General features: G+C 32.6%; 2 protein-coding genes across 6 annotated transcripts in view; one reads left to right on the forward strand and one right to left on the reverse strand.

Annotated features, from left to right (window-relative positions):
* Positions 1-24484, reverse strand: part of Drat (Death resistor Adh domain containing target) — a 111792-nt gene that overhangs the window by 36148 nt on the left and 51160 nt on the right. The gene's annotated exons all lie outside the window — the stretch shown is intronic.
* The window catches only part of LOC138941621 (uncharacterized), a 255219-nt gene that overhangs the window by 12284 nt on the left and 218451 nt on the right, over positions 1-24484 (forward strand). For 4 of the 5 annotated variants that reach the window (XM_070311447.1, XM_070311449.1, XM_070311451.1 and 1 more), the window contains exon 1: positions 20731-21645. The exons of the other annotated variant lie outside the window; for it this stretch is intronic. The gene's annotated coding sequence lies outside the window, so the exon portion shown is untranslated. Of the gene's footprint in view, positions 1-20730; positions 21646-24484 lie in introns of those variants that run through there. 5 annotated transcript variants of the gene reach the window in all.

Raw genomic sequence — 24484 nt, forward strand, 5'->3', positions numbered from 1 at the left:
GGACGGGCACGGACAAATACCCACGCTGCCACTGTAAAGTTTCGGCTCGGGTATGGTCGGAAAAAAAGAGAAGGGAAAAAATAGAGAACCAGATCTCATAAATATTTAACGACCGCGCGCGAATTTTATACCGTCCGCGTTGTTTCCCGTTGGCTTCAACGAAAAAGAGGAGCCGGAATACTTTACGTCGTTGCCCTTAAGCAAATCTCCCCCCAAGAGTAACATGAAGACTATTTTGTTTGGCGCGGAAGAGTAGTACATAGGTTTTCTCATACGGTCGTCACGTGTGCGTATTTCAATTTATATCGATTCAATCATTTGCAATTTCCATCTTCATTTTCTTTAAATGAAAGAGAAAAGAGAGTATAACATTTTAGAAATATAATTCAAAGCACAAAACGAAAAAAAAAAAAAAAAAAAAAGATATTTAAAAGTGACGAAAAAAGTTTTACACACTTTTATTCGAACCTACTTCGTAAGTTTATTTTCACCGTACCATTTTCACTGTTACGTCGCATTTTCACTATTTCTCTGTGACAAGCGGAGGCTTATGGATGTTGTTCCCGCGCTGGTTCTCGCGGATTAAAATTCTCGGCCATTTGCATTTTACAATTTCCTCGCGAAAACACGATCGCCGATACGAATGCAGCTTCTTCGTTTCGTGGCGACATTTATATCTTGGCCTCGCTGTTTTCGAGCAAACTTTTACGTTCGCAAGCGGCTAACGGGGTACCGCGGCGAAATGCTCGCAGCGATAGCATCATGTCGCATAAAAACTTTTGCCAAAGATATAGAGCAAACTAGGTTAGCGTCGTATTTATAATTTTGGGAAAGTCTGAGAAATCAAAATTATTTAAATAAATTGTTCTCTTAATTAATTTGTATATATGAAAATGTAGTATATATATATATATATATTTATAAAAGTTATATAACGACAAAATTTGTCTAATGGCAAAAAGCACAAAAGAATAATATTTGGTTAAAATTAGTTATCTTAAACTTTAGTTAATTATAAATGTTCAAATTTGGCTATGCAGCAATTTAAAAATAAATAGCTCATATGTATCTGCATTTATATCCTAAAAGTATATATACTTTCTGATGTAAAAATCTTTAAATATTGAGTAGCTGAGTCGATATTAAATTTTTTATTTTATACAAAAAATGAAATTGTTTAAAATTCTAGGAACATTGCGTTTGTAAAATGTAATTAAATGCCTAGTAAAATGTAATTAAATACTGAAGAAAATTTCTATGAATTTGTACGATGTTTCATATGATAAAGCAATTCTAGCGAAATAATAATATATTGAAATCTAATTATATAATCTAATAAATCTAATAATGAACAATACAGAATGAATAGAAAAATCACACAATACAACAACGAGGAAATAAAATATTTTCTCATTTTCGATTATAAACGACAGAAACACGTTTATATCATTTGTAATCGAGAAAAAAAAAGATTTTTTATTATCCGGAGGCTTGTGAAAGCTGTTTCTCCCCTACTTGCTCAAGGCGTTTCTGGGCATCCTAATCCTACACAGCTGTTCTAATTTTCAGCGACTAAACGTTGCGCGGATAAAGCTCTCTCCCGTAACTTTTTGCCGATAAATATGCATGGGAAACGTGGTTTTGGTCGACTAAATCACATTACCGGAAGAGTGAAAATTATCTTGGGAAGAAGAAAACGGATAAGCACACCGTGTGGGCGTCTGGGGAGGACGCGCAGCATCCCGACTTGCCAATCCCGAAGCCTGCGCGCGATACATTTGTGCCGGTACACGAAATACGAGGTATATGTATTTTGCGGGGAATATTCCCGGTGAGAAGAGAGTTTTCTCATGCGAGAATGCCAAAACGTGAACGCCATCACGGCTATTTAGAAACAGCATCTGGTCGTCCATGTTGTTCCCGTCCAAAGCATGAGGCTTAAAAGCTTCGAAATTTACCATCGAAATCGAAGGCAGTTAAATTTCTTTCAGTTTTCGAGTGAAACTGAGAGAATTTTATATCAGAGTTGAAGCTCTTTGTATTTATATACATATACTTTCTGTTTATATACATATACATACACACAATAATATGCATCGCGCTACATTTATTACTCATGTAAAAAATATTTGTGTTTTATATTAATAAAATGTAAAAAATAAAAAAGAATATATTAATCAAATATTTTCATACTTTTTTCAAAAATAAAATTAATTGCGAATCATTATTTTCAACTGTATTTACACGTTTTACCCGATAAATTTGTTCGTGGATTTTCTGAGATTAGCTTTAATTGTATGTGATGAAATGTTTGCGCGATACATATAATATCATAAAAATTATTCCAGCTATACTACAAGAGGCAATTATCGCACAAATTTCACAAGGAAAAAGCTAAACATCGTCTATTTGAATTTCTGAAATATTTACACCATAGAAGGATAGAGTCGACGCTGCATAATTACTAACTATGAGTTTTGCATCGGGAAAGCCGATCGGTGAATAGTGGCCCCGGGATTGTGCTCCGATAGTGTAAATATTTTAGAACGGCGTTCGAAGGCTCCATGCATTTTAGATCGTCTAGTTTTGCATTCCGTAGCCTACCAATGCTCTCTCTCTCTCTCTCCCTCTCTCTCTCTCTTTTCGAACGTATCGAGACTTCGCCGAGGATCGACCCATCTCTCGCGTTGCATGAACAGAGCCTCTTGTAATGCAATATCCTTCCAAATGATTCGCTTTCACAGCACGCGCATCAAGGTTTTCTTGCGCGTTAAACATGCGAAACCGAATATTCCTTTCTCGGACACTGGTGCACTTTGTGCAACGAGTCTTTAATTACTTTGCGAAAAGATTAAATCCCGATCGGTACAGCAATTCGATACATGAAGCGATGAAGACAAGACTTTATCCTGATAAGTATCCGTACCGTGATAGAAAAATAGCGTTTGTATTTAAATAAGAAACTTATAATTTTCACAAAAAGATATATATTTTTTTTTAATTACAATAATAATCCGATAAAATATGGTTATTTGTCAGACAGTGAAAAATAAAAGCAGTTAACTAAAAGTAAAGCGAAAAGAAATGTCCTGTATGTGCTTCTTAACGGATTTAAAGATCAAAGTTTTTTTTCGAAATAAACTTGACATTTCGACTGAATCTTGAAAAAGTCAAGTATTCTCTTTTTGAATTTAACATGTTTGATGTTTTCAAAAAATTGAAATACATGGTTGTGCGAAGTGCTTTCTATATATCATAAGATTCTTATTTGAAATATTTCCTTGTGTATCTTGGGATTTCCACGATATTTCATCAATATAAAATATATCGAGATAGCTTCGATGGGCTGTCTCTTATTTTAAGCTATTCTATAAAATATTTGACTCAAAACATTAATGAATCCTAATTGCATTTTTTTGCAAGCAAATACAAAAATTTTATTGCATCTTTATTTATTAAGATATACGATACTTTAGGCTTGTTTTTTTCTCAATATTTAACTCTAACGATTGAAACCATGATTTCTCGCATTATTGTCAGCCAATTTATTGAAGCTAGCGCACGGGGATGCAAAGATCGATAACCTGTCGGGCGTAAAACATAGAGAAGCGACTGCACTTCCGACCATCATTTTCTTCTTCGTTCGTCAAATCGGTCGCGACAACTAAAAATAAAAATCCCATTCAGAGACCTCTGCTATGATGTTCGAGCGCGTCGATAGTAATACGCACGAGAAACTTAACCCAAGGTAGATTGGAATTATGATACTTATCGTGAAATGAAATAGCGGTAGAGATAATGGAAATATTTTTAAAACTGATATTTATTTGTACAATATATATTTTGGTTTAAGCTTAAGATTGCAAAATTGCTAATATTGTACATATTATATATGGGTCTTGTGCAAAAATTCTACAATTATAGGAAAAAAAAAAAAAAAATTAAAAAACTCAATTATTTGTTGATTGTGTATGATTACTTATACCATATAATTTTTAAATATTTCTTGCAAGATTCCTCCTTATATACTACGTAATTGATAATAAAAGTGAGAATTAATCTGCCACAAAACAAATAAAATATAAGCTTATACTAGTTTGATATATCTTGCCTAAGCTATTTGATACTTATCTTACGAGGTCGTGACGCCTATTGATATATACCCTGCATCAAGAAACATATATGCAACATATAAAAATTAATATCACGTGCGAGATTGTTCTCCGGCAAAGTTCGGGAAGATCGATACGCATGCTACAAGTAATAGGATTCCGATAGCTCGGTGTGAGAGTATCCGGACACGTCACTAGCCACTTTTTTTTTTGTAGTCAAGCACTTGTTTTTTCGCGAACGAACACGGAAAACGACGGGACGCGTACTCGGCATGAGTCGCCATGCAAAACGGCTAATTGGTATGTTGCTGCTGCGACCCGGTTGTATAAACTGCGCCGCCACTGCGTTGGAATACACAATGCACTTTGACCCCTCGCACACCAGCCTCTTCAGTAGAGTCGCCTCTGTTAAATGGGTCAACCTTATTTATCGCGGGGAAAATATACACGTGGACATCGACGATGAAACTCCAACGGCAAGATCTCGTCGCGAGAGACAACGAAACTCCAGGTAGAAAGTTTTCCTCGGCAATCTCGCGCGTATTCGATATGCAGTCGAGAACTCCGCAAAGCTTGCGCTTATAATATTTTAAGTTCTAAATTTTCTCGCAAAGTTGCCTTTTCTCTCCCTCTCCTGTCTTTAAAATATTTAGATTTTTCCACGGCAACTATATGTATGATCGAAATCAATGCCAAATATGAGATATTGGTATTTTAGATGAAGAACGCATTAGTCGAATCAAGAATTTGTCCAAATATTAACTTTTGTCATTGATGAATTGATCAAATAAATTAGAGGAGACTGAAAACATGGATATATAGCTGAAAATAAAGATTTCTTTAATAAATCATGATGTATTCAATTTCTTGAATAATCAATTGTAATAAATAAAAAAATGTATTTTATAAAGTAAAAGTGTATTTTTTAATACACGAATAAGATAATTTTATAAAGTTGTTTCTCCGTTTTAAAATTATATAAATTTTTGAAATCTTCATTTATAAACGTTGAGTATTTTAACTTAACAATATAAAATGCTTAGGATTATGAGAGAGAAAGAGAGATTATCTTCTAACTATCATTTTCCATATTAATTTAATAGAGCCGTAATTTTCAATAAAATAAAATTATAAACGAAAATTGGAGATTCTGTGTGTTCTAGTTTTCATTATGTCAGCCTTAATAGATGATCTCAACATCATAAACGTCATCATCTTTATCTTCGCTTATTTCTTCATTAAAGGTACGTGAATTTCTGCCAAGTAAAATCTTATAGGATCGTTAGACTTTAACCACTCCTTTTGCTCATCTCGAACAAACTGGAACTCCTATTTATCTCGAGGAAATTTATTCCAAGACATCACCGATGAGAGAACTTGCAGTGCAATAAAGTGACGATAAGCCGGCGCACGCCATCGGCACGAGTCGAAATTTGCAGCTAAAACTTTACGAAAGCGTTCGTGCATTCTCAAGCAGTCCCGAATCCGGATACCTCCTAACTTCTCTCGTCTTCTTATCGCATTGCTGCCAATGCAACGAAGATATTGATTAAAATCGAAAAATAATCAAAATAATTCATTGCAAACATAAATTTAAAAACGACATTATATGCTATTATGTCACTTTAATAAGCAAGATTTTCTCGCGACATCATCTTAAATTTTATAGATAGAAAAGAGAAATTATTTAAGAATTACACGTAGAGTCTGCACGTAATCCGTATATAACTGAGGATTTCAAAAATAAATATTTTTTGTTACATAGCACAAAGATAAATATTCGTTTCGAGAAATAAGACTATACAGATACAAAAAAAAAAAAAGTATATATTAGTTTATATTCAATATTTATTAACTTAGCATATGTATATTCCATATAGTGAGATTTTTGTATTAATTTGAAGTTAAATTTTGAGTTATAAACAGAGCTTTTGTTCCTTTAAATTGTATAAATAAAGTTATCGAGATATTTAATATTTAAAATTGTAAAAGGCGTATAATTTTATAAATATTGCAAGAAATATTAGCTAGAATTTGGCATACGCTGTAGAACTGTTTTTAACTTTATTTGTAAAGTGCACACGAATATTTATATATAACATTATATACCCTTTGGTTTGTTGCTTTCGCGCTTCAGTACAGAGATTTACGAATAAACGGCTAATTGACTTCTTGCGAAAACGTTTCCGCTTTTCCTATTCGTAGAATTGAAAAAAGTCGACAATGCGATGCCCGTGATTTGCATTTCGCCGTTATCATGTCGATTTGTCACAGCTGCCTTTCAATTTTTCACGCTGGCCATATATTGACGATCGATCTAGACAAAATTTTTATCCAGAAAATATCCTTTAAACACACACCCACGCACCTATGCAAGCACGGCGCATGCACGCATACATACACGCACATAATATTTATCCGTTAATTTTTATACTCCATTTGCGATCACTTTTGACTTTAATGCCATTATAGAAAATTAAAATAATTGAAAGTCACGTACAGAGCTTTTTTATTGATTATTCTTATGCTTATATTTAAATCATATATATATGGTTTTAACATTAATGTTTTAACATTTATTTATACAAGATTTTTTAATGGAAAATATTTGATTTTTTCACAAATAAAAACTATTAATCGAACATTTTTGATCAGGCTATATTCCTCTTTTATACTTTATAAAGAATGCTATCCCAAAATAAGAAAATAGAAGGATGAAATTGACAGTCTAAATCTCTAAATCATAGCACATGTTGTAACAGCCCAGCTGTTTCGCCCAAAATTCATGGCAAAATAATATTCTGTATTAATTTGAGAGTACTTGCTTATCAAACAATTTCAATGAAAATGCAAGTTTATTCGTGTTGACATTTACAACCGTGATTCTTTCCGGTTGAAAAATTGAATGAAACAGTGGACGGTTTGCAAGTTGCGTTCTGTTAATAAATTACAAAAACTATAGACAGCGTGTCCATAACTAAATATAGTGATAGCTAAAAATAGTCGTGCTTTTTTTCAAGGTGCAAAACTGCTGGCACAAAATCCCGGAATGTCTGCAACTGATCGACCGGATAATTTGCACCTGCTTTCCCGCGACGGAGTTTATGCGCCCGCACACCGCCGCTTTATTATTAATACTCTCTCACAGCTTCTCTTCCGGCCGCATGGCACGAAAATAATTATATCCATTTCGTGATTTTGGCCCGGCTTCTCGAAACAGCCCGATCTCGAAGAATTTGGGTGTTAGTGAAATTGGGGCAAACGCGCCCGCGACTCCCATGCGATAAATCATGGTTCTTTATGGTTGCAGCGTATCGCGTGACGCAATTTATGACGTACCTTTCACATTTGACATAAAGAATATATGTCAAAATATAGATATTCCGTTTTTAGATAGGAGATACGATAAAAAATATAATAAATATGTATCATCAAATTTTTTATTGTGGAAAAATTAATTAAATTTAAAGATAATTACATTTTAACAACTATTTTTAATAATCTTTCATTAAGATATTTTCTGGGAAAAAAATTCTGTTTTAAGAACAATCATGTTATTATCTATAAAAATAGGCAAGCATAATCTATGATATATCTCGATCTAAAGAACAGATGTATAAATAAGTTCTATTCATGTTGAAAGTCTCCCGCATATAAATCAGATATTGTGTGCGTGTGTGTGTGTGTGTGTGTGTGTGTGTGTAAAAAGATTAATTCTTTTTTCGTTGTGAACAAATGTGGTCGAGTGAGTGCGTAATGTGCAAGCACGTGCGAAAGCGTCGATGTACGAAGCATTTAAGTTTCACGCGTAAAATCCGCGGCAAATTGCGCGTCAACGGTAGCGGCACAGCTGGCGTTACAATTCGCGTGAGTTCCGCATTAAATAATACGTGCTGTGCAAAACTTCAATTCGAGTGCGGCGACGACGACGCAACGGGGGCACCGATCGCGCCGTTAAGTTTTTAATTAACTGTCCACTCGCAATTTCTTCCTCCTAAATTTTTTTCGTTTTATAATCTATCTCGCAACCGATCGCGATATCACGATGTCTCGAGGTAATAATGTGATATAAAAATTTATCCACGTGATCGAGCATGATTGAAAGATTCGATATAAATTGTTCAAATGTATCCATCGACGACTGATCATTTTATACAAATTTATTATTGATAAACATTTTAATTGCGAAATAAATGACTTTTATGACAGAGAAAATTAATGGAAATAAACAATGATATGTGCTATACAATTAACTATTAAATAATAATCAAAAATTGTATGTTATTGATTGATAATATTAAAGTAACCAATAACCGTCTTATCTAATACTATCTCTATTGTTATTAATAGAATCTATCTAGAATAACTAAGCGGATATATTTTAGAATATTTTAATTAATAAATTATTTTTACGAAGAGAACATTTCTTTTTCTTGTTAACACATACATTTCAGTTTAAATTTAAATATTCTATTAAAATATCAGTTTAAATCTTGAATTTATTTCGATTATGTTATATAGAATACTTTTCTGGCAATAATTGATGTAATTACATTTGTATAGGATATTTTGATTTAACATAAAAAATAAAACGTGATATGACAACGTGCTGTTTAATGCATGCATCGTGTTGATTTGCAATGGAAATAGAATATGCACATAACTATATTAGAAATGTACATGTTATATCGTACAAGAGAATGATTTAAACTTCGATAATTTTGTTGATTCAATTTCTATTAATTCAGATCTATATTCGATTAATGTAGCAAAATATTTTATTCTGCTTTCATTCAATTTTCGTGAGCGCTTATTTTTGTTTATTTGTATAAATATATTTGCATTTATAAACAAATATAATTTTAATTAGTTCTTACAATATAATTATTTCACATGGCATAATTTAACGCGCGCGAGAAAGGTATATATTTAATCTTACTATATCTACGAAGAACAAACTGCCACATGAAGTTTGTGCGACATGCGTGGAAAGAAAAAAGAAGAAGAAAAAAACCTCAAGTGTACACCGTGAGAAGATGGCGGACGAAGAAGCGGTGCCCTGTAAGTGCATGACAATAAAAAGCATAAAAAATTATGCAAAGTTGTCACGTATGCACATTGCAAATGCGCTGTATGCAGGAGGTGCATTTTGCAATAAAGCGTCCTGAATTTCTCGTGCATTCAACTTTAATGACGTCTCGGCGTGTTCCAATAACGTCATCTCTGCTGAATTTCACATTCTCATCATATTTAATGCAAATTGTATTTATAATCTATAATAAGGTACAACACGAGATTCGTATTGCTGATAACGATTCTTGATAAGCGTCTAAAACTTTCGACGTATTGTGAAAATGGAGATAATGCTTTAGAAATGTATCTTCTCAGGCTAAATTAAGATTTGTGAATTTCATATATATATATATAATTCGTAGAAACAAATATATTGTATTATTTCTTTTAATCGTAAAAGTTTTCCTCCTAGCGAGGACCACCAGATTTATTGCGGTCTCCGAAAAATAATCTCAAAATATTACCATAAAAATCTTTCCGATTAGTTACCAATATGTATAATTATCATTAATTATCAGATATGTATAATTGACAATATAAAGATCGTGACTATCGTCGTGCACGCCTCTCAAACAATCGCAACATGTCGGATCTTAAATTGTTATGTCTCCTCGAAGATTACATATCCTCATACACTGAATATTCATGATTAACGTCCCGGGATATGTTGATGATTAACGGGGACACGACATGGTACACGCTCCTTTATGAATACCGACGCCGGCGTGGCGTATTTTCGGCAGTGATTAAAAGCGTGGACACATTCGGCATCAGGCATATAAGTATAGTTTCATATACATACATCTTTAATAACTTCGTTGCAACATTGTTTATTCGAGTTTACGAACAAAAGATATAGAGTTGCTTTATAATTAAGATATACACACACACACATATTATATAGGTGATATATTTTTATATCGCCTCCCCCTTATTAGATATTATTCTAACAATCGGAATAAAAATTGATTTATTTAAAAAATCCTGATCTATGCAGTTATAATAACAAACTAGTATTTTATACAAGAAAAATGTCAATCCTTTTTTTCACAATAAATTCCCAAGTTCCTCAGTCTTATTGTGAACATGTTTATTTATCATCAAATAATTTCAACACGAATATTATCTTAATAATAATAATAATAAAAAAAAAAAAAAAAAAAAAAAAACTGCTGTTCAAGTATTGGAAGCGAAATAGAATAACGGGAAGCAAGTATATGAGGAGAGTAAAAATGTAGAGTAGAGAAAAAAGAGAAGCGGGTTGGAAATCGGCGGACGAAGTATTAAAACATACGATAATTCCTTTAACGGATCATATTCTTCTGCCTTTTAGCGACGTGCAGTAATTATTCGTTTTACGTCAGCACGTGCGCTCAGAACACGCGAATACAGCTTGCAAAAATGCCGGATTTCGCTCGCTGGGAGGCAAGTCCGTATATATATGTCGTATACGTGAAAGGGATGTATGTTGCTATAGGGTGTACCAGAAATCACACTTTTTGTTAGCTAAATATAATTCACTAACCAGTTTCCAGTTTTGAATTTTTCTTTATGTTGCTTTTAGCAAAAATCACATTAAATCATCGTATCAATTATTATACATACAATTATTATTTATCATTATCATATAATTTATACTACAGTATTAATTGTACAAAGTTCTTATAAAAAAGTATTATAAAAAAGCAAAGCACAATATAAATGTATTAGATGAAGAGAGATTTTATTACTTACTAATATCGTAAAATTTTATATCTCCTGTAATATCAAATCGCGATCGTTGATATATTGATTCGTAAATAGCCTTGTCCTTAATTCTTGAGTTCTAATACTTCCACTGATTCCTGTGATTTTTGCTACACCTTATATACAGACGAAAAGCATTTTCGTAGAACGAGAGTCGCACAAGTGTCTTAATTACCCGGGACGGAGGCACGTTTTCCTTATTATATTAAGGTGGACGCGATTCCGGTATGCAAATACCATAAATGTAAAGTACGTACTAACTGTGAAAGAAAACGGCTTTGCAAAAATGTGCTTCTCTTTTCGTGAGGTAGCTGAGAATAGAAGGAGGCTTTCCTCGTTCATACACTAGACACGCATCTCCTCTATGTACGCGTCTCGGTAAATTTACACGCACGAGTGCGCGTGTACATCGTCATTGAAGACAACGTTCCCATACCTACTATTTCCACGTAAGAGGTTGCAATTTTGGAAATTGTTTCGCACGTGCAATGTTGAATGGTGAGTAGATTGATTTCAAAATGCAAAAACACTTAGAAATTGAAAATTCTTAAGACGATCACGAGCTGACAGCATTTAACTGACTCGTTAGAATGCAATGAACGGGAATTAACGGTCCAGTGATGCAGCTGCAGTGCGGTTCGATCTGCTTTAATTCGATGAAACCGCCTGTAATAGTGGGAAGAAAATTGGATTCGCATATCGCAACGTGCAAAAAATTGCACGCTGAGTCACGAGATATACGTATTTGATAGCAAATCGTTTTCTAAAGTTAAATTACTACCTCTGATATACATGCACACTTAAATTAAAATGTCTATAAATTTATTGTTTCTACAGCATCGAAATTTTTACTGAAGAATGACAGGATCTAAATTAAGCTTCGAAAATATATTAATATTTGTACACTCATCACACACACATATTTTGATTTTTACAAGAAATTCATTTTCATAAATTAAATAATTGTACTAAAAATATAAAATGCGTTATTAAATATAATACTTCCCTCTTCGAAATTTTTATATCCGGAAATGGAGATTGGGCTAATTGAAATTTTTCAATAAAAAAAAAAGGAAAAACTTATATATATAAATATCATATTTATAAAAAATTACAAATCCTTGATTCTATATTTGTCCGGACAATATTGCTCAAAACGTCGAGTATAAAATCGAGGATTTCTCAAAAGGCGCTGCGCAAAGAAACGTTTGCTTTTCGATACAATAAAATACTTTGTGTCTAAAGCAAGGATAATGTGTACTCGGGGAAACTTTGTCAATTAGTGGTCCAAATAATCGCGTCTCTATCTCGTCAAGTTAGGCACAACTTACCTCGCCGGCAACCAAACTACGATAGCGGATAGTTAGGACGAGAAAAGACCGGGATGTCGAAGGACAATAACGCCGCGTCACGCAAAGTCCGACGACAAGTTGGCGCTTTCTAGAGCAGACAGGCGCAAAATCTCATCGGATAGATTTTACACGATTATGTAAATTTTTGACAACACTTCGGTAAAGTTGGCGCGCCACGAAACTATATGTTCGGCAACTCTCATGGGACTGGACACATGCGGCCGAACTACTACTTATTATGCGGTTTTCCGTCAGCTTACTCGTTACACATGCATATTGCATTCTAACGCTACAAGAAAGGGAAGGTAAACGTGATTTTAAACCGTGAGTTTAAAGCAGGATTTTTAAATACGAGCTCAAGGCGCAGTTTCAGAGCGCGGATTTATTTTATTTGCGCAAAATCAATTTAATCAATTCATAAATACGTTAATTAATATTATTGATTACAATATAAATATGAATTAATATTTCTCAAAAACTCAAAAGATTCTCTGAAATTTTCTTTTGATTGTATGCTGTTTATTTATATACAATACATACACACTCTTTACGCGTATCATAATTATATTGTTAAAATAAGAGGTCCAGATGAAATGAATAAATTTAAGACAAACATCTCATACATATAAAATATTTTTTGATTTCACACATTATTATTTAATTTATTGCAAATATAAAAAATTCTTTTAAAGATACATACCAAGTTGCCTTACTTATTTCTCTTTCCAGCTCATTTATTAATTTATAGTAATGTAATAAAGTAAGAAGGTGATGAAATGTGTACTTCTTTTCAAGAGCGATTACAAGATACTTGTACAGATTCTTGAGACGTTACTATTATTTCTTCTTTTCCCTCGGTATTTTTGTTATTTTTGTTATGCAGCTCTTTCCGACTCTGCAGTAAGCTTATTTCCTTCTCTTTCTTTCTCTCGAGAAGGACTCAACTTTAAAGACCAAGTAATTAAAGAAAGCTTTTTGTAGTATCACTGAAGGAAATGTCTCGTGTCGCGAATAAGCAGGCGCGTACGTACGTTTACAAGTTCAAAGCTGGCAAATGGTGCGTATTAAATATTAGCCATTAGTTCTCTATCTCGCCAGAGTATCTTATATCAAGAAAGCCTATGTTTGCAACTAAACATTAAATATTCTAACTAGCGAAATAAAAAAACTATTATTTTGTTATCTTGTATTAAAAACGTTATTGAATCGTGTGATATAAGACATATTCATCTTATTTGTATTTACATCAATGATAAAATGTTTTACAATGATGAATATCTGCTTCATTGTGGTAAGAAAGAGAAATATTTTTTGAAATTTTGATATAATAAAATAACAACATATACACAAATAATAATTATATTTACATATTTGCATTTATTGAAATGTTATTTTATAAGAATAATATTAAAGATTAAGAGAGAAATATACTATGAAATATTTCAAAAATGTTACTGTATATATTATTCATATAATAATTATATTTTTATTGTGTAACGATTATAAATATTTTATTCCTCCGATAAGGCACAAAACTTGAATATTTCTTTCAAGTTATATTAATGAATCAAAATAATGTTAAATATCAATTAAACATAATAAGTTAACAGTAATAATTGAAGTATTAACATATTTAAAGAAAAAGAAAACATGATATATTTTAACTTTTTCAAATAAAATAAAATTTGACCGTGCAAAGGTCACATTGTTAAATATAATCGTTTAATAGCGGTGTATGAATGGATATATGTTGTTCATTTAATATGAGGAAATCGTTATCTTGAACCGAGAATTATACGTTCACGTTCAGTACCGAATGCGCGGTCTGAATACGACTTTCAATCTTGATTTGGAAGCAGAGATGTGTCTAGTTGACGCGAAACAAGTCAAAGAGGATCGTTTAAGACCTTAAGATACGGGTGCGTCTCTAAGTGATGGAGAGGCAATTCACCGAGCCTTTGTGCAACTTCTGGGACAACATAAACGGGGTCTACCGCGAGAATTCAGAGTTCACGGAATGTACCTAGCGAATGGCATGCATTAATTGTCCATTGTTTTCCCGCCATCCTAGAATGTACCTCGCGCTACCCGTATAAAGTTAGCCCTCCAACATTCGAAAAAATTAAATTTCTATACGTCATTTGATTGCACATTGTTTATACGTGTTTGACGTTTTTTGTCTACACTCCTCTAAAAAATAGTTATTGAAAAAAATTTGGGGACGCTAACTTTTCATGGCTCTTCGCGTTTAAGTATGTACTCATCGTTATACGAGCGCTCAACTATATATACGAGGCAAAAGAAAAATTGCATTACGCGCAGTAGCTCGGATCACAATTGACACATCGTCGCTTAACGCTTTGTTTTAACCGCGTTCATAATTTCTGCAGCTCGCGTTAATAATCGAAATACCACCAGCGTCTCACTTCGATACTTATGGTATAAATGCGGCATCTCGGGTGCAATCTAATTTGATTAATAAATATTGTAATAATTTTTACGCAAAAAGAATTCCTTTTATGTAGAACAATTGTAGAATTTTCAAGCGCTTAAAATCGGACAAGAAATGATAAAAAGATCTTCGAAGGACAAAGTGAGACGCAGCGTGAACTTGGCGTTTTAGTTTGTCCTGAATCATTTTTTTTGTTTAATGACCAGAAATATTTGTTTAATATATCAAGAACTTTGAAATTATTATTATTAAAAATAAACTCTCAAGAATTAATGAATTTCCACGAAATGAGACGCTAGCTATACACACCTACATCAAATAATTCATCTGGGATAACATTGAATATTGTGTTAGTTGAAGTGTTTCCATGAGAATATTATCATGTGTAATCCAATTTCGACAATAATCACATACACATCGATTGTATATGTCAATTGTCATACTGATGATTATTGAGGATATATCGCTCATTGTAGCAATATTAAACCTCTCGATTATCTAATATTCACTGATGATTATACGATTGTGTTCATAATGCGAGTATTTCAATATTCCCGCAATAACTACGCGCGTCAAATACATTCTTCTGTGTATTTTTTCAACGAGGAAAACGTACATTTGCCTTTGCATAGTCTCGTTGCGAGACAGAGCACACCAATTTCCGGGTATCCCGTTGTAGAGATGCGTCAGTCAGATACGAGCGGTGGCGCGCAAACTATTTATTTTTCGCGGTGTCTGCGGCGTAATAAAGCGAACGCGGGAACGCAGGCAGAAGTCCGCCGATGCGGAAAACCTCCGCCGGAAGAAAGAAGGTTGGATAGGCATGAAAAGAGGGGCATGATCCCGCAACCGCAGCCGTAGCCGCGTGTGCGTACGTGAAAATTGAAAATACTCTGCATAGCGCTGTGACTAAGAGAAGCTCTGCGTGACGATTTACGAAAATATATACGAAACGCGTCCCGAGCCGGAATGTGTGTATTCTCGCAAACCAACTTCTAGTCGCAGAAATTTCCCGTTCGACGCAGAATCGAGAGTGATCCTCAATGGGTGTTCATACTTGAAAGCTGTGCTTTCAAAGGGGAACAACCCTTTGGTGGACGCGGAATTGAGAGACCATTGACAGAAGTCTACTTGAAAGTTTTATCTTCCGAGAACAATTCTGATACCAAAAACACTGTTGAAATTTGTTTATCTTCACCGGCTTACTCTAACTTTACGAAGTGGTATCGCATGAAATTATGAGGATATTATATATGGAGATATGTAGAGAAATGGTCATATTAAAAAATGGAATATTAATAAAAATTAACAAAATATTAATATTAATTATAAAATATATTAACAGAACATAAGATAGACGTATCAATTTGATGAATAAATTGCAAAACGTGCGATTACATATGGGAAGATTAATTTCGTAACATAAACTATGTTACTTTATGGAATGCGTGGAATCATGCGAGAGGACGATAAATCCTAAATTATACGATATACGCTGTATGAGGTGTTTATTTTGCGATAAATAGTATAGCTTGGTATTTAATGGCTTAAAATAAGAGCAATTTTAGGAGAGATGTTTTAGTAGTATAAATTGGGTCGATAGATCGGGATTATGTTATATAATTATAATATATTTTTTAGAGTTTTTGTTATCATAGTATCATCACATTAAACGATATATATTTATATATCTTATATGAATTTTATCCTCGCTTAAATTTTACTAAAAATTCGTCAAAAAATCTTCATTTTATTTACGATATTAATATTACTATATTATAATTTTATATTATTGAACGGAAGATTATCACCGACAATATATCGAAATTATATAATATTCTGTACATACTTGTAGTGATAACATCGATAGTTGAAATGAGAAGATAAGCAAGTCTCTTCCGAATGCGAGTGCGGTTTCACGCGAAGACAATCTTGTCACACAAGTCGGTCGGTTATCTCGATACGGATTTCCAAAATAGTCGTAATTATAACGTTCTCGGGAACATGTTCGCTGATAAAGGGACACGGTAGGTGTAGCGAGCAAACATGGCATATTCCAGCGATGATACCGGTATTAGATAGCGCGCTATATGTGGCAGCGTTAGTTTAAATGTTCACGCCGGATAATTGACTCAGCTATGCAAATTATACGATGTTAGAGAAAATATAAAATCTCCATGTATTGATAACTTCTCAATTATAACTTATATAATATATTGGATAAGACTCTACTGAATGAATCATTTTACTTTTTGTTTCAAAACTGCTAAACTGCAAAATGTCTTAAAGAAATTTAATTCTTCCAAACTGATTAGTATAAGAAGACAAATGTAAAATAAATTGCAAAATAAATTAAGTGAACATTATATGTATATACAATATAGTAATGACAGAGTGGTCAGTATGTCTGACCAAATCTCTGCTTTTACTACTTACTTTAACCTTTACCGTAGTAGTATATTTTCCTTTATCAAATATGCATTCGCAATAAAGCATAAAAGTTATAAATAATATCAGAGGCGTTATTAAAATAACGTTTTAATATAAAGCAGCTAAAAAAAAAGGACATGATATTTGCAAGAGAAAATAATTTTTTCAATTTCGCTTACATTTGTTTGATATCTGTATTCTAAAACAGTACTAGATAATATAAAAATAATAAAAATGATATAAAAGAATTAAATTAAAGAGACGGAATTAAACTTTACTTTTTCGAAATTTAATATGTATATAATTTTTAATTTTAATTAAATTATCACATATTTCGTCGATGCTTACTGCTTATCGAAATATTCGAATATAGCAAAGATCAATCTCGAATCAAAATGTTCAAAATGTTATAGATCCCCGATTATACACGGATTGAAACAAAAACATTAGGGCCGTCGCCTGTTCGACGCGTTCCATCGCGACCTCAATGTATCTTACCCACCCGCGCATTGACCTACCCTAACTCGGCGCTGCACTATTGAGATGTTGCTCAGCTGCAGCCGCGTACCTCGAAGGGCTGTGCGTTACGTCATGTTCACAGTCGATCGTAGTTGGCACGCGGCTTCGACCTACGCAGACACACTCGAGTTTGATTTATGTACCCTACTGGCGTTCAAGCAGATAGTACTCGCCGACATGAACGCCGGCAGGACTCTCCTTAGAAATTTTAAGATTTAAAAAAAGAAAGATTTTTTTGAGATATAAATAAACTATCTCTATATGTTTTTCTATATTTAATTTATTTATGTATTTAGTTTTAGTTACACTTCTACAGAATGTCTGCTATTAGTAAGGTTTTTAAAATTGACCTAACCAGACTTTGTATATATTTGTATGACTGTTTAATAGATATAAATACATTAGATATATATTTAGATATACATTTTTTTCATATTTTTTTAGATACATTACATCATGTTCTCTTGTTTTTTAATGTTTTTCTTTATTGATGTAAATACTTTCGTAAAAAAAAATTCTAGTTTTGTTTTTAATAAAAGAAAACAATCGATAAAAAAAATATATTTTTCTTAATAGTTGCGATAAGATATTTTTGAAATAAAATAGATAAAATTATCAGTTTTTCTTAATGAGTTGAAGTTATCTTAAAAAATATATAGAAAATATTTCTACAAAAACGATAAAAATCTTGTACTCCTCATATTATTCATTCTAAAAAGGAAAACATTTCTATTTTAATTTTCATTAATAAGATATAGAAAACAAACTCTTTTTTTCCATTTACATTACTTAACGTAAAAAAGTATATCTATTTGAATTCGATAATAAACTATTTCAATTTCTGGTATACATACATATAACGTTAATTTTAATTTATTCTATTCTTTTCACACATATACATAATATTTACAGAAATGCAACTGTACTCCATTCTTTTTCCCTACGGTGTTGATGTCCACCGAAAGAATTCCCCAAAACCAGCCAATCCCAATTTTTTTTTTCTGTGCGAAGCATCGACCGGAAGCAAGAGTGCTGACGTGTCGACGCCGAAAAATTGATTTTAGATGACATCTATGAATGGCAATGTCATATCATGTCGAGCGTTCAATATACAAGATATCTCCAAATAATATATAATGTAATATAGCAAATGTTTATTCTTAAAACAATTTTTTAAAATTTTAAATTATTCTTTTTAAACATTTCATTTCGATATAAGTAGTTGTATTTTAATATTAAAAATCCGCTTTAAATCCGCAAACCTGTCATTAAAAAAGAAAATCATTTAAAAATAAATTAAAAACTAAAAAATCTTATTAAAATATCTCATATATTATAAATATAATTATTATTATTTGTGTACATATTGATATGTATGTAGGTCGTAAAAACTTAGTATTTTAAAACATTATTGCAGATTCAAATCTCTCTCTTTTTTTTATTTTAACTAAATAAATATGACTTATTGAAGCATCATAACTGAATTGCTTTTAGATATTAATTTTTTACAAATAAATATTTGTCTCAGAATTTTATTCGGCGCATTGTTATCAAAACAAACATTATATGGAAAATTAGATATATTCAAACGCATTTATCCATGTGTTTGCGCACTTTCGCGCATGTATATTACTCATCAATCAAAAAAATAAATATACTGCTATTATTTATTTATTTTAGTTAATTCACGTTAAAAATATAATGATTGATACTTATGCTTAAAAATTTTATGTTAAAAAATATATTCGTAAATTGTATTTAAAAATATATATATATAATTAATATAAGTAACGAAAAGAATGATTAATACATATATTAGTTGTTTTAAAAATTACTTTTGGAAATTGGATTTTATTTAAACATATTAAATTTCTCTTATTAATGAGTTTTTTGACAATATTACAATTTTGGATTTTGTTGTATTCACATGCCAAATACATTTAATATTATTTTTACACATATTCTCCAAAGAGCTATGTTTTTTTATTTAATTATATTAAATCTTGTGTATGCAAAAAGATAATAAATATTGCAAATATCATGGAATAAAATTATGCATGCTATGTTTACTTATTGAAGTCAATGACTGCGGAAAATCTTTCGAAAGTTAAAATCGCAATAGGGCCCGTTTAATAAATTTTCTGCCCAAGTTTGGATAAAACGATAGCGGAATAATTCCTTATACATCAGTTATAAAAGTTTAATAAAATATAAAATGCTATTGTTGTTGTCATAAACTGTATTAAGAGTAAAAAGCAAAAAAAATCTTGCAAAGATGTATAGAAATATTTTACAATTAGAGAATATATTTATACTAGAAAAATAGAGCAACTAGTATATGTATACTTGTTAATCTAAAATTTAAATGCAATAATGTCAATTGCATTTTCGTCGACACATAAATGATAATTTCTTATTTCTATGTCTTGTGCAAAAGACTCTAAATTCTAAGCTGTAAACTCTCGACCGTTTTAATTTTCAACTCTTAGCCCTTCGGCCTTCAATTTTCAATACTTAATTTTCGCACTCCATGGACATTATTACAACTAATAAATACATTTTACATGAGTTTTCTCTTTTTTTATAAAAAGTCTTCTACATTAATATATCAAATCGATTATGATAACGTGTATGCATAATCAAAACTGTAACTCGCGAAGATTATGTCGGGCGAAAAAGCTGGAGCGCTGCAAAAGCTCGATGCTAAGCTAAGTTTCCCTCTCGCATCAATGGCACGTACACAGAAGGGGTTAGGCGTGGCACTCTGCGTCGGATGCTCGCGCGTGCACCAGACGCGAAGGGATGAGATGAGTATGAGCAAGAGGGTGGATACGTGCGTGCGAAATGCCGCGTGAGACGAAGACAGAGACGAGAACGGAGTTATTTTGCGAGATGAAAAGGAACGGACAACGCGTGTGTGAGACGAGGACAATAAATAAAGAAGAAGCGAGGAGGAACAAGAGAGACAAAGATGGGGGGGGGGAGAGAGAGAAAGAGTGAGTGAGTGAGAAAGAGTGAGAAAGATTGAAACCGGACGGGGGTGAAATAGCGGGTAAAGGAAAGCTGCGAGGATCATTTTTCCTTATCCCATCGATGCGAGCAAGAGAGATAGGAAATGTATGCCGCGAAAGAGAGAGGGAGCATAGAGGTGGAAGTGAGAACCGGATAGAGAAAGATAGAGATACAGGGCGCAAGACCGCGCGACGCTTTCAGTCACCGCCCGATCCTCGGCGCGCACGGTTTCGGAGCGGGTGTTTCTCTATCGCGGAGATATAATCGGCGATTTAAATGGAGGTCTATCGTGGAACGATAATCGTGTGATCGACATGCCCAATGCATATGCTTGAAGAAAATAGAGTGGCACGATTCTGCTAGAAAAATCGAGGAATTTAAAAAAAAAAAGGAGGAATACGCGAGTATACTGCGATATCGAGACTTCGACTATAAAATTGGCTTGCAAAAAGTGCGAGTTATAAACATAAAAAAAAAAAAAAAAGAATCTTAAAAAACCGTGACTTTAAATGTCGCAATTATGCATAAATAAAAACTCGAGCAATCGCGTTCAAACGCGAAATAAATCGGGACCAATCAATATGTAAATGGAAATAGCCATTATTTAAGGAGCAAGAATTTTGCAAAAATTTTCGTGATCTTTAACTTATTTAGATTTTAGCTATTTTTAATTGAGACAATATCGATTAGTCGGAGGCTTGCATCGATCATGTAGTCGCGAGGCGGTGTCTCAATAATGAAAAACTGAATGCGGAATCGCGAATGATGTTCTAGAATTAAGTGATGCGAGAAACGACTTTTTCTATAGACGGCAATTTTAAATTATTCGAAAACTTTTAGTGGATACATAGAAGTGTAAGGTGAACACGAATAAATGATCGAATTCTCCACGGATTCATCTCACGAGATGAGGAACTTCAAACACCCCTGTCAGACTAAATCGAATTAGGTGAGCAAAATTCAAAAGCCCTTTCACATCTACGTCAGTAAACGAATTTTTTGACAGGACAGAAAAGATAGTGTACCTCCTGTATTTTAACCTTTTTTTTCCGTATTTTCTTTGAGATTTTAATCTAATTTAATTGTAAGATGTATTACAATCGATGAGTGTCTAGAAAAATAGTTAAAACATTATATTTTATACATATAATTCAAATAGGAGAATTTCTGATTAATCTAAAATAAAAATAATGCACACATATTTGATGTTTATAATAAAAAATTTAAATCACACACACGCACTCTCTCTCTCTCTCTCTTCATAATTACATAATATATCTTTGTAAATTTATATTTACAATTTACTCTGTAATATTACATTTGTATAATTAGTAATACAAAATTCATATAAATACTACTTTTGTCCGCGGTCTCTGTAGTAGTATTTAATTAACTCTTTAAATTTGAATAGTGCTTCTGCTCGACCCTGTATTAATATCATTACAATGACAATTTATATTATCATAATTACAATTATTAATACATATAACTATAAATAAGCAATAACTGTAAATTAGAATATCGTTAATTAAAAATTATCTGCCTCCCCTATCATTAATATCAAAAAAATAATTTTCTTTCGATGTCATAGAATATGTGTCGAGTAAAATGTATTAAACCGCATCGTTTAATTTAATTCTTAACAAGATACATGAAGCTTCTCAAATCTCAACATTTGAAATATACCTTCTAATTTTCATCTATAAAAATAAATAGTGATATTAATTTGAATACAATAACTTTTCCCCTATCCTTTCTGTTCCTAGATATCTTAGATGATGAATAAAAATAATTATCATTATAAAAAAAAAAAAAAAAAAAAAAAACTATAAAAAAATAAACTGAAAAAAGAGTATAAGATATCTCTCATCAATATTGTTGCGTTGACTTTTTCTACATATTATCAGTTAAAAGTTAATATTTTTTAAACAACTACTTATTTTCTTGAGCTTAGTGTTCGTATCTCGATCGGTTTGTATTATTTTCAGTGCCTTAATTATTATCGTAATTTTTTTATGTCACAAAATTCGCATTTCATTTCTCAATCCAAGAGAATAGACGATAAGATGTAATTCTCTTAAATTCTCACGATATCATTCACACAAAGAACGATCGCTATAAATAATATGACGCTAAGAGAGATCGCGGTATAATTTCGTATCGGTATTGAAGACAAATTATATTCGGTTTTGTGTTTCTGCATCTGATTTATAGGCATGGCTATAGACGCGGAATAAACAGACGAACGCGAATGGGGTGTTCTAAAAGTGGCGACCGATCCGCCGACCGAGCGACGAAGGAGAAAATGTTATTTCGCTAATGGAAAGTCGGATCCGCAAATCGGCGGCATCGCGACGTTCGTTTGCTTCTTTGTCTTTTGGGGTCCGCGTTCCGGCTTTTCAATTTAAAACGACTTTCAAGGGGAACGAGTAGAAGGGTCGTTCGATCGATATCGAGCGGGCCAAATGGCACAGGTAAATTGGAATTGTTACCGATAACGACATTGTCAGAGTCAGTCGTGGTCGCGTGTCTTTAGAAATCATTCGGCGTATAATTCAAGAGAGAAGAGAGAGTATAACTCTTTTACCGGATACAAATCTTGTGGTAATGAACGATATTGGAATCAGTTTCTCGATGCGCGATGTCTAGCAAAATCATCGTTACGAATCTTGGAAGTCTCGAAGACTGCAAAAATATATAATAAACTTTTTTTTGATAGTTTGTTCTTATATGTATAAATCAATTTCTATGAAAATCGGATAATTTTTATATAACAAATCTTTCTATATATGATATGTATAAAATTGAGAAATTGGAGGCTCGTAAACTATATTCAATATAAAAAAATATTTTCTGTAATATGAGAATAATATACATAATTGCAATACACACACACACACACACACACACACACACACACACACACACACACACACACATATACAATAATAAATTCTTAATATGTTTAATCATTAAACTTCAAATTATATTCTTTCAATAAAATAATAGTATCATTTTATAAATAAAATTATATTTTTGCAAAAACAAGCGTACTCGTATACATACATACACACACATGATCAAACACGCATATTATACACACGTACAAGGAATAATAGGATAGAGATAAATGTAACTCTTTGTTTCTTCATCGAAATATGAATAATACCCATTTTATGTTATTTATCCGTTTAAAAAATTGTTACGATTGCATATAGATATTGCATACAAGATTGTAGAGTTTAATTGTTTTTATATAAAAGCCTTATTGCATAAAAGTTCTCTCTTTCTCTTTCTTTCTCAGCCGGGTCATATAGTCATATACATGACTGATTTTTAATCAGCCGATTTAAACTGAATCAGTTGCGAAGTTCGTAGCAGCGCCAAAGGCAAACTCGTAAATTCTGTATCATTATTACAGCATTTGTTAGAAACTTCCGGCTCTGTCTTTGACGTCGCCGAGTTACCGCGCGCGCTTCCAGTTTTGTCATATCGTACGGTTGATTCAGTGCACTGATCGCGCAGTTTCGCTGTTATGGCAGCCGTAACGTCGCTTATTGCGAAAAGTTATGGCTTTGCCGGCGCGCGCACGTTCGAAGATGTACATATGTATGCAGATGTAGCGCGAAGTGAGAAAGGAGAATTTTCATAAATTTTGATTAACATGCGATAAAGCACACCATCCAAGATTATACACACTCGAAGCGATGATGCGTTTAAGTGCGGAAATAGTTAAGCTTGTCAAAGAGTTATAACGTAAAATGTTTAATGTTGTATTTTGCGCGTAA

This window comes from Polyergus mexicanus, unplaced genomic scaffold, assembly GCF_030449975.1.
Source record: "Polyergus mexicanus isolate NDT 795.1 unplaced genomic scaffold, iyPolMexi1.0 SCAF_19, whole genome shotgun sequence".
In the NCBI taxonomy this organism is placed as follows: Eukaryota; Metazoa; Arthropoda; class Insecta; order Hymenoptera; family Formicidae; genus Polyergus; species Polyergus mexicanus.